Consider the following 10,766-nt stretch of genomic DNA (forward strand, 5'->3'; position numbering starts at 1 on the left):
ACAGATGTACCACTTCAGTGGCCAGTGCTGATAGTGGAGAAGGCTACACGTGTGGTGGCAGAGGATATACAGAATATCTCTGTTCCTTCTGCTCAATTTTTCTGTGAACCTAAAACTACACTAAAAATTTAAATCTATTTTTAAAAATATTCTGATCTTTAAAAATGTCTTTTTCAAACAGATATTAATATTTATGTAGCCATAGGAGCATAAAAGCCTCATGCTCTCAGAGAAGACTAGGGATGTAGAATTCATTTTAAATTTGTTTAACTTGTGTAATAATCATCAGGAAGATGAATGGAGAAAAGTGCAACAATGTATTTATCAGAAAAACTGAGCATTCAGAGTCTCAGAATAAACTCTGACATCTATGTCTGCTTACCTGAATGAAACTTTAGATGGCTCGCCCAGTTTGTAATCCTTCAGAAACAAAACAGCAAGGAGTGGAAATCATTCATGCCCTCTGCACAACTGGCAGCCCATTTCTAAAGTATCTCACTACAAGAAGCTAAGAGTATGGACAAAGAGAAATCAAATGGGATTTTATTAAATGCTTTCTTTAAAAAACTGAATGTGCTTTTCCATTTTGTGCTATTTTTCTTCTCTGTATGGACTGCTTCTCCTGGATCAAGCTATGTTATATAACTGCACTTGCGGAGAGGGATAATTTGCTGGCCCCAAAGGAATTCTCGGAATACTAGGAGAACATGTTACAAGATGGACCCCAAAAGAGGAGCATCTGGTTGCCCGAAGTATAATGCTCATAGCAGAGAAATCACCGTAAATAGCTTTAACAGAGGCCAAATGTGTCCGTTTCAATCCAGTGTTTTATCACCCACCAAGAGAATCTGGGTGAAGGGAGAGACGGGGAGTGAAGTCATTTAGCAGGGCATGGTTCATAAATCTTTTATTAGGACCAACAGGTCAAGGTCTTTTATAGCTGTAAGATGGAAAGTTAAAGTCATTGTTATCTAACCACATTTAAAGAATCAAAACATTGAGAGAGAAGAGAACTAGTTCCTCCAAAGGTTAGGGAAAAGATAGGGTATTGTATTTAAAAGGTGATTTGGAGAATTAGAGAGGAAGGTGGGTATGTGCTTTTTTGCTTAATCAGAATATACTTGGAAAAAGATCATAACTAAAATTTCCTCAGTGGTACTATATTCTGATCCTGATAAATTTGGGGTTTTCTTACTGTCTCCAAGGAAATGAGTTGAGCATGCTAGTCTTATGAGAATTAGCATGTACTAAAAGCTTCTGTCATACGAGAAATATAATCACAGAACACACTGGTTTGCTGTGAATTAACAACAACCACAACAAACAGTTGGTAATTCAAGCACACATCTGTGCAAAGTATGTATGTATATTTAAGGATTATTTATTTTATTTAAATAGGAAGAAGCAGCCATATGGCATGGAAAGGATAAGATATTTTAGTACACTGTAAAAGGTGCATCTCAGTCTATTTATGAGGAGGTAGGAGGAGCTCCACAAATAAAACTTAATGGACTGAATACTGGTGAGACACAGTGACTCTCTCAAAGGGAAATTCAGGCATTCTATGGAGAGCCTGTAGGATTAACTATTGCTGGCATTATTCTTTGTCAGAATGGCAGAAAACACCAATGTACCACTACTGCTGGAGGCTTTGTTGTGTCCTGGCATCACCAAAATCCTCTTGTTTTGGAAAGTTAGTCTGAACTGTGTGAAATTTGACCACGGTATCCACTAGAAGAATCTATTGTAACTATTCGGAATCCACTCTCCAGGGAAGTCCTTGCTTGTTGGATGTCTTATGGACCAAGTTGCAAGCACTTCAGTTTAGATGATGTTGCATAAATGAAATAATAAAAAATAAATAGAGCCTGGCACATGGGCAAAACTGCGGCTTTTATCTTATTTGTCTTCCAAACTATTCTTTTCCGATCTGATCATGTGCAGACAATTTAAATCAGAAATAGCTTGAGTGTTTCCCCTGCTGCAGTCTCACCATTCTTATAATGAAAGAGCTAACTGCCATCTTCATCAGCACATTACAGCATGCAAACAATCTAAACCTTACTACAGATGATTGATTGAGCCACTAAAGGCATCAAAATCCTCTAATTGAGCTGTCTGAACAATATCAAACGCCCACAGAGATGTGGTGGGAAAAGAATTCAGACCTATCTTATCAAAAATAAACCCTGTTTAATTGCAGTCAGCAGCTTCCTTGCCTTTGTCTCATCCTCTCATCTGCTAAATCCACCACCATGAAGTCCTATCTCTGCCTTGCTCAGGCAGAATTGTTTGATTTATTGACGGCTCAATACCTTGACCAGTATTTGGTACACCTTGTATACTTATTACTGAGCACATACCTCTAACACCATTTTACTCTCTGGCATCTGCCTTTGATCTCTGCTCCAAACCTGCATTTGTTGAATAACCAGGCTCTCTGACCTCTATCACATCTGACATTTTCCCCTCTGGGTCATCTTGCTGTCCTTCATTGCAGATGTCGACTATAATTTATCCCTTTTGCTAACACCACAGGAAACCAGGTCCTTCTGAGGCCAATACCAGCATCCTGAGCTGATTGTGGTTGTAATAAACCGCTGCCCACCATCCACCCAACTCCACCAGCCCTTTTCCTCCTCCTCTTTGAGCTGCCAGTCATTGTCGGGGCTCATTGCCTACCTGCGTGTGTCTACCTATAATAAAGTCTTTACAGTGAATGTGGCTTTTGTTATAGGGAAGCCACACGGTTACAACTGGGTTTAAAGGGTACGTTTTCTCCTAAGAATGACAGTCTCTGGTGGACGTTCCTCCTTGTCACTCTGAGAGTGGCATGAGGAACAGTTGGAGGGGATGGAAATGTCCTGTATTTTGCTCAGAGCGGTAGTTACCCAAATATATACAAAAGTCAGTGAGCTCTATACTTTAAAAGATACATATTATTGCATCAAAAAGGTGATTGGAAAAAGCCGTAGACAGACTGATAGACAAAACGAAGCATCAGCTAACTGCAAAACCAAACTCATCCAAATAACAAACCATCCCCAGTTTTCTAACTTTACACCTAGGATCCAATTCCCTAAGCTGAACATAATTTAGAGTTTTATTTCATTCAGGATTGTTAATGCAAAATTCGAAATCGTTGATATGTCATCTAAGCCCTGCCCAGTGTCTGATGAGACAGTATAAGCTATTACCTTGACACAACTTTAGGGAAAGCAGGCAGCCTAATTTCCCCCATACACCTACAGCTGCAGGCAAGAAATGTGATTTCAACAGAGAATTTCAAATAATCAGCATCCTCCACAATTCTCACTTTACAACCCAGGTAAAGTGAGGCTAGGTTTGGAGGGATTCCAAAGCCAGGGGTAGCAAGAAGCCTTAAACCAAACAGATGATTTAAAAGACATGCGAAGAAAAATTTCAAATATACTGTAGAGCAAAATAACATTTGTTTTTTTCATTGTGCAAGGATATCCTGAAGGTGAGAGCCAAGCTCAGCTGCTGCTTGTAAATCAAAATAACCCTTTCATTTTTACCTAACAAAGATGAGAAAGGGGAGAGAACAAGGTTACAAGGTGATATTTTCACCTAGCGGGAATACTAAAGGGAATGCCATTGTTGTCAAAATGTGTAAGGTCTATAAATCACATGGGTCAGTGTAACAGGGCACACAATTAAGTATAATATTGGGAAAGCATGATTTTTCCTTGACAAGGTTGAATTGTTCAATATAAACCCTGGGAAGAACTAATATGAACAAAGAAAAAAAATAAAGAGAATCCAAAAGAGGGTAGTTTCTGAATATCAGATGTCACAGAGCAAAGAAAAAATATCATAAAATATTTTGTGCATGATAAAACCTTGATTATTCAAATATTTGGTATATAGGAATAGCACATATATTGCAAAATAGAAGGTGATTAAGAAACAAGTTATTTAATTTTAGAGGGTAGTCACATGTATGAACTCTACACACACATACACACACGCACTTTTTCTCTCCCTGGTCTTAACATTCTTCACACTCCAGCTTATTGTTCACAATGTAGATCCCAGCTGAAGGCTGGTGTGGAAGAAGCCAGGCAACAAAAGATGTACGTATGTGTTTGAGAATTTTCACTGTATTTTTACAATGGATGTTGACAAACGACTTTAAAGTAGCTCAAGGAGAGGGGCTTCGTTTCTTGAAAATGATGCTCCCTGGCTCATATAAGCTGGCATATTATAACATTTATTTTGGTTTAACAAGCTGACAGCTTTCCAGCTATAAATTAAGAGGCATTTCTAACTCAGCTGCACTGCGTCTTTATCAAGGCAGTTCTTGACCACTCAAGAGACTGCTTCCTAACCAATCAAGTCAAGAGAATCCATGTAATCAAGTACATCATATCCTTTCAAAGGTTTAAATAAAAACACTTCCATGTGTTAGGAGTTACATACTGAAACACTGAAACATTTGGAAATATACAGCTCTCTTTCTAGTATACTGCATGAGGTAGGTGTTATATCGTCATACAGACAGAAGAGCTATGGTTTACAGAGGGCGAGTAATGGGCATAAAGTCACATATAATAAACAGAGGAGCCAGATTTCAAACTTGAGTCTGACACCTAAGGCCATGCAGCTGCAGAAGGCAAAACTGAATGTTGGTCACCAGTAGGACACCTATGTAATGAGGATATTAAAAACACTAAAAGATAAAACCTTGTATTCAGCAGGGCACGGTGGCTCACGCCTGTAATCCCAGCACTTTGGGAGGCTAAGGTGGGCGGATCTCTTGAGAGCAGGAGTTCAAGACCAGCCTGGCCAACATGGTGAGACCTCCCCGTCTCTACTGAAAATGCAATAAATTAGCCGGGTGTGGTAGCACACACCTGTAATCCAAGCTACTGAGGAGGCTGAGATGGGAGAATCATTTGAATGGCGGGGAGGGAAGTAGGGGTCGCTGAGGTTGCCGTGAGTCAAGATCCTGCCACTGCGCTCCAGCCTGGGCAACGGAGCAAGACACCATCTCAAAAAAAAAAAAAAAAAAAAAAACTTTGTATTCGTTGAGAAGAAATTGTTTATTGCATTATTTTTTCACTTGAGAAGCTGTATTTCAAAATGGTTAAGAACACAAACTAGCAGGCTGCCCACGCCGACCATGCCCCCGCACACCCCGCATGCGGGTCCACACCCACCATGGCCACTGTTCAGCAACTAGAAGGAAGATGGTGGCTGGTGGACAGCAAAGGCTTTGATGAATACGTGAAGGAACTAAGAGTGGGAACAGCTGTGTGCAATACGGGCACAATGGCCAAACCAGATTGTATCATCACTTGCGATGGCAAACATCTCACCATAAAAACTGAGAGCACTTTGTAAACAACACAGTTTTCTTGTACCCTGGGAGAGAAGTTTGAAGAAATCACAGCTGACGGCAGAAAAGCTCAGACTGTCTGCAACTTTACAGATGGCACATTGGTTCAGCATCAGGAGTGGGATGGGAAGGAAAGCACAGTAACAAGAAAATTGAAAGATGAAATTAGTGGTGGACTGTGTCATGAACAATGACTCCTGTACTCAGATCTATGAAAAAGTAGAATAAAAATTCCGGCATCATTTTGGGCAGGAATTAACTACAAGAATGAACAAGCTCAGTTCAATGAAAAAATCCCCATAGTGCTTCCTTTTTTTCATTACTGCATTCGGTTATGTCTATCACAAACATTTTACATTTACATGTAGCTATTTCAAAGTGTTGGATTAATCAGGATCATCTCTTTGGTTAATAAATAAATGTGTTTGTGCTAGAAAAAAAAAAAAAAAGGCACAGACTATGTAACCAGATTACCAGATTACTTAGTTTCAAATTCCAACTCTGGCACTTGCTAGCTGTGTGACCTTAGGCAAGTTACTTAACTTGTCTGTGCCTTGGTTTCTTCATCTATGAAATGGAGATAATACTACTACTTAATGCATATAGGGCTACATTTATGTGTAGTACTGGTATTGTGAGTATTTTTCTTTAAAGGTCTTTATGTTTTTGAGAAGCACATTGATCTGCTTAGAGAAAAATATTTATGATATCAAGATAGTTAGGGTGCAAGGGTATAGACAAAATTGTCCATGAGTGGATAATAGTTAAAAATGAATTGTCTGTAATCCCAGTACTTTGGGAGTCCAAGGTGGGCAGATCACAAGGTCAAGAGATCGAGATCATCCTGGCCAACATAGTGAAACCTCAACTCCACTAAAATATAAAAATTAGCTAGGCGTGGTGGCACGCGTCTGTAGTCCCAGCTACTCGGGAGGTCAAGGCAGGAGAATTGCTTGAACCCAGTGAGCTGAGATCACGCCACTCCACTCCAGCCTGGCACCTGGCAACAGAGCGAAACTCTGTCTCAAAAAAAAAAAAAAAAAAAGAATTGTCAAAAAAACTACAAATATTAGCCAGGCATGGCGGTACACTCCTGCAGTCCCTACTACTTGGGAGGCTGAGGTGAGAGGACCGCCTGGGCCCAGGAGGTTGAGGCTGCAGACAGCCATGATGGCAACACTGTACTCCAGCCTGAGTGACAGAGCAAGACCCTGTCTCAAAAAAAAAAAAAAAGAATTGTGAGTATATAGAGGTTCATGTACTATACATGCACAGGCACTCCCGCATATTTTTGAAATTTCCATAACAAAATGTTTTTAAAATATTTTACATTATACCTGGAACATATGATTATTACAGCAAAATTCCATTCTTATATGGATGTGTATTCATATAAAATAGATCTGTATATGGATCTATTTTAATGCTATTTATATTTAGCCCCTTTTTTATTCCTAGAGCCTAATGAAAAATAAACAATAGAGATTTATTCTTTACATCTATAGTTGGCTTAGAAGAAAAGACAACTGAAGTCATACCAGGATCTGTTATCAAAGAAGATGGAAGGCTCATCCACCATTTCAATCATGTTGAGGTGAAGAATCTGATTTAGCATCCAGATCCTGTGACCAAAAGATTTCAGGGCATGAAATAAAACTTCAAACTTCCGTTTATATAAACAATCTGAGTGACCAGTACGGTATAATAGAGAATAATATGTAGCCAGGTAATAAATATTAATAATAATAGTTCACATGAATTGAGGAGATATTATGTGTGAGGCCAGTCACAGTGGTTTTATATTTGTTACCTCATTTAATCCTCTCAACCACGCAACCTATGAAGTAGGCATAATAATAATTCACTCCATTTTATAGGTGTGAAAACATTGGCCAAGAGAGGTTAAGTAGCTAAAACCTGCTACGTAAGACTGACACTAATGCTATACTTTTCTTTCCCAAACATCACTGGCTCAGGAACTCAAAGGTTAAAAGTCTTTACCAGGCAGACAAAAAAAAAAAAAAAAAAAAAAAAAAAAACACATGCCCATCATCCTTCAATCAGCTAGTTACTGTAGGAGTCAAGACATCCAACCCAACAGTCTGACTCCAGAGCCCTGACCCTCAACCACATCACTATAGAAGACCTAGCTTCAAGTCCTGACTCCACTAAGGTTTTTAATCTTGTGCAAATTGCCCAACTTTTCGGTCCTTCTGGGTCCTTTTCCTTGCTTTGTTCTTCCTGGGTGTTTTGCCTGAAGCTGTAGATGGTGCCTTTTTGAAGACCTCAGCATCTCTGGGTTTCAGCAGCTACGACAATGAGGCAGGAAAAATATCCACAAACTCAGGATCACCAAACGGCTGTTGTTAGGTACTGCTAGGGATTGCTTACCCGCACATGGCTAAAGCAGTTGCTATCAACCCTAGCTGCACATTAGATTCACCAAGGGAGTTTTAAAAATCACCAATGCCCAACCCTACTCCCAAACCAATTAAATCAGAATCTCTGGAGATGGAGTCTGGGCACTAGAATTTTTTTTAAGTTACCCAGATGATTCTGTTGAATCCTGTGTTGACAGCTGCTGAGCTAAAACATGAGAAAACCCATAAGCACGGAGATTTAATAAAACCCAAATAACCTAAATATTCAAGTAAGCCTTTAGAAATGATGCTTCACATATTACTGTACTCTACATCTGCTTATTTTTAAAATCCTAATTCCAAAATTAATTATGTAAGTATACTATTCACAAATGTACAAGGTACAAGTACATGTTTGTGCACATATACATAAACACAAACACACATGTGATAAGTATGCTCGTGTAAGTGCATTATTTTCATGCCACCACAGCCACATGTGCTATAGCTCTGGTTTTGGGATAAAATCAGCATCAAAATTTCAGTCGTATTTTCATTCTACCACCATACACACACACACACACACACACACACACACACACACACCCCACTTCCTTCTATAAGGAAGTGGTTCCCTATAAGGCTGGGATCCCACATTTGCATCTTTCTAAAATTGAAGAACAAGAACACAGGGAGTCATTTCAGCTGCTGACAAATGAGATTAACTTGACTCTAGGTATAGCCATATACTTGAATCAAGGAAGAAAATGCCTTAAATTTCTGCTGCTTTCCTATTGTCATTTAAATTGGAACATCTTAATTTTTATAAGAACTACTGTTGGATTTTTATATAGACATTTATTTAATAACTTTTCCTGTCTCACACAAAGAATTTAATGTGCACAACTGGAAGGAAAAAAGGCAATGGTATTCAGAGGTTTAAAATAAATTAAACATTCCTTCCATGTTTTTCTGGATGACTTACCTCCATAAATTACATCTTTTGCACTATGCCATTTGTTTCCCCCAACTGTTTCTATATGGTGTAATAATTACATGCTCCATTGAACTCAAAAGGGTTAGTGAAAGGTCAAGCGAATAGAGAAAATATAAGAAAATGTAAAGAAAAAGCTGCAGTTTGGTCTTTGTTGGTATATACAAAAATTATTTAAGTGAACAGAAATTTCATGGAAAAGACAGAAGACACCATCATTCTATTCAGGTTACATTTTACACAAAGCTCAATGTAAGAAAACATTTAAGCCACTTTAAACATGGTGTCTCCTTATTACTCATGTCCCCTCTTCCTTGCATAAGCAATGAAGAAGCAATGATATTAGGAAATGATATTAGAAATTATATTTAAACATATAAAAGTTATATATGGAGAACTATAAAACATATAAAAGTTGTATGTTTAAATATAATTCCTAAAATCAATTGCAATGATATGAGGAAAATGTTTGAATATAATTCTTGTAGCATGTAAGAACAAATGGATAATTTACACTATAAAAATTAAAGATAAACATAAACAGGATTTCAGCTGGGCATGGTGGTGTGCACCTGTAATTCCCAGTTGTGCAGGAGGCTGAAGCAGGAGGATTGCTTGAACCCAATAGTTCAAGGCTGCAGTGAGTTATGATCACATCTGTGAATAGCCAGGGTACTCCAGCCTGGGCAATATAGCAAGACCCTGTCTCTTAAAAAAAAAAAAAAACAGAAATACAGTAAATAGGATTGGATTATCTGTCCTCATGGACCTATGAACAATTCAAGTCTCAGCACATCCTTTACAACATGTCCAGTTTGTCTTAGTATCTTAGATGTTTAAATCTGAAAAAGCTAATAAAGCTTACTAGTGCAAAAGCCAGTAGGTGTCAACAAAACCACAACAACCCATGTACAGATTCAGCTTCCAGATGGCTCTTCAACCTCCTCCATTAGTAAGGTGAGGAATGGTTGCCGCCGTGCACCTCCCTGCACTCTGCACATACTGTGCTTTAGGAACCACTTTTCAAGGTTGCCCTTGGTCTTCTTTCTACTGCATCAAAACTTGGCATTTGAAAGGAGGGGCAAATAAGAAAGTAGGAAAAGAAAATACACTATGATTTGCCCTGGACCTTAGCTCCCCTATGAAGAGCCCAGTATACTCCAAAAGCATTTATGCTGAATTTCTAAATACATTCCTAACAGCATAAGAACTAAAATTATCTCATTGCCAAACAAAAGGCTTCTGCATTGAAATGTGACAGCTTGCTTCTCAGGCAGCTTGTTGCCAGAAGGATACACACAATTTCCAGCAGAAAATTGGTTTCAGGAATTCACCCAATAGTCCAGACATAAAATAAACTTCCCTAGTTCTTTGCAACAGGGCAAGGCCATTGAGATTCACCCCTGCTCCATTCAACAGACAGCCCTGAATTTCCTTCAAATTTAAGAACTCAAACTAACTAGACCCGATTATGCCTCAAATGCTATAGAACAGCATTGCATTCTGAGGCATTTCTATTTCTTCAGTGATTTTATTCCACAGAATTGCTCATGACTTCAGACAGTATCGCTTAATTAAGCCCCAGTAGAACTGAATTTAAGCTTTCACCTGAGAAAATATATTCCACCATTACTCAAGAATACAGTTTGCCACTACTGGACATGACATGAATTGTTTAGCTCTATTAAATAGAAGTTTCCCAAAAGTTCTGAGCCATTTTTTGTCTTCATAAAAGCACAACACATGCCCTTCAATAGTTAGCATTTGAATATGAATAGAGAAATTCACGATTTAGTGGCATTTGCAAAAATGGACTTTCAAAATTATTTTCGTTTTTTAAAATTGTACCACCAGATGCAAATTTAGTGATCATTAAGCCTACTCTTCTCATTTTCCTGATTAGAAAGGAGACCAGGAAACACCAACTGATTGGTTCAAATCAGGCAGTCATCTAGGGTAGAACCAAGACCAAAATCCAGCTTTCCTGCTTCCTTATGTCTCTTTTCAAAGGAACAGAAAAAGGACATGAAAAACAGAAGGTCTAGAGAAT

At 38.5% G+C, this 10,766-nt stretch overlaps 1 pseudogene; it reads left to right on the plus strand.

Moving 5' to 3' along the window:
• The first annotated feature begins 5,091 nt into the window (after positions 1-5,091).
• LOC116556934 lies at positions 5,092-5,590 on the plus strand (annotated as a pseudogene).
• The last annotated feature ends 5,176 nt before the right edge of the window (positions 5,591-10,766 follow it).

This window comes from Sapajus apella, unplaced genomic scaffold, assembly GCF_009761245.1.
Source record: "Sapajus apella isolate SASKATOON/1434 unplaced genomic scaffold, GSC_monkey_1.0 scaffold18, whole genome shotgun sequence".
Classification (NCBI taxonomy): domain Eukaryota; kingdom Metazoa; phylum Chordata; class Mammalia; order Primates; family Cebidae; genus Sapajus; species Sapajus apella.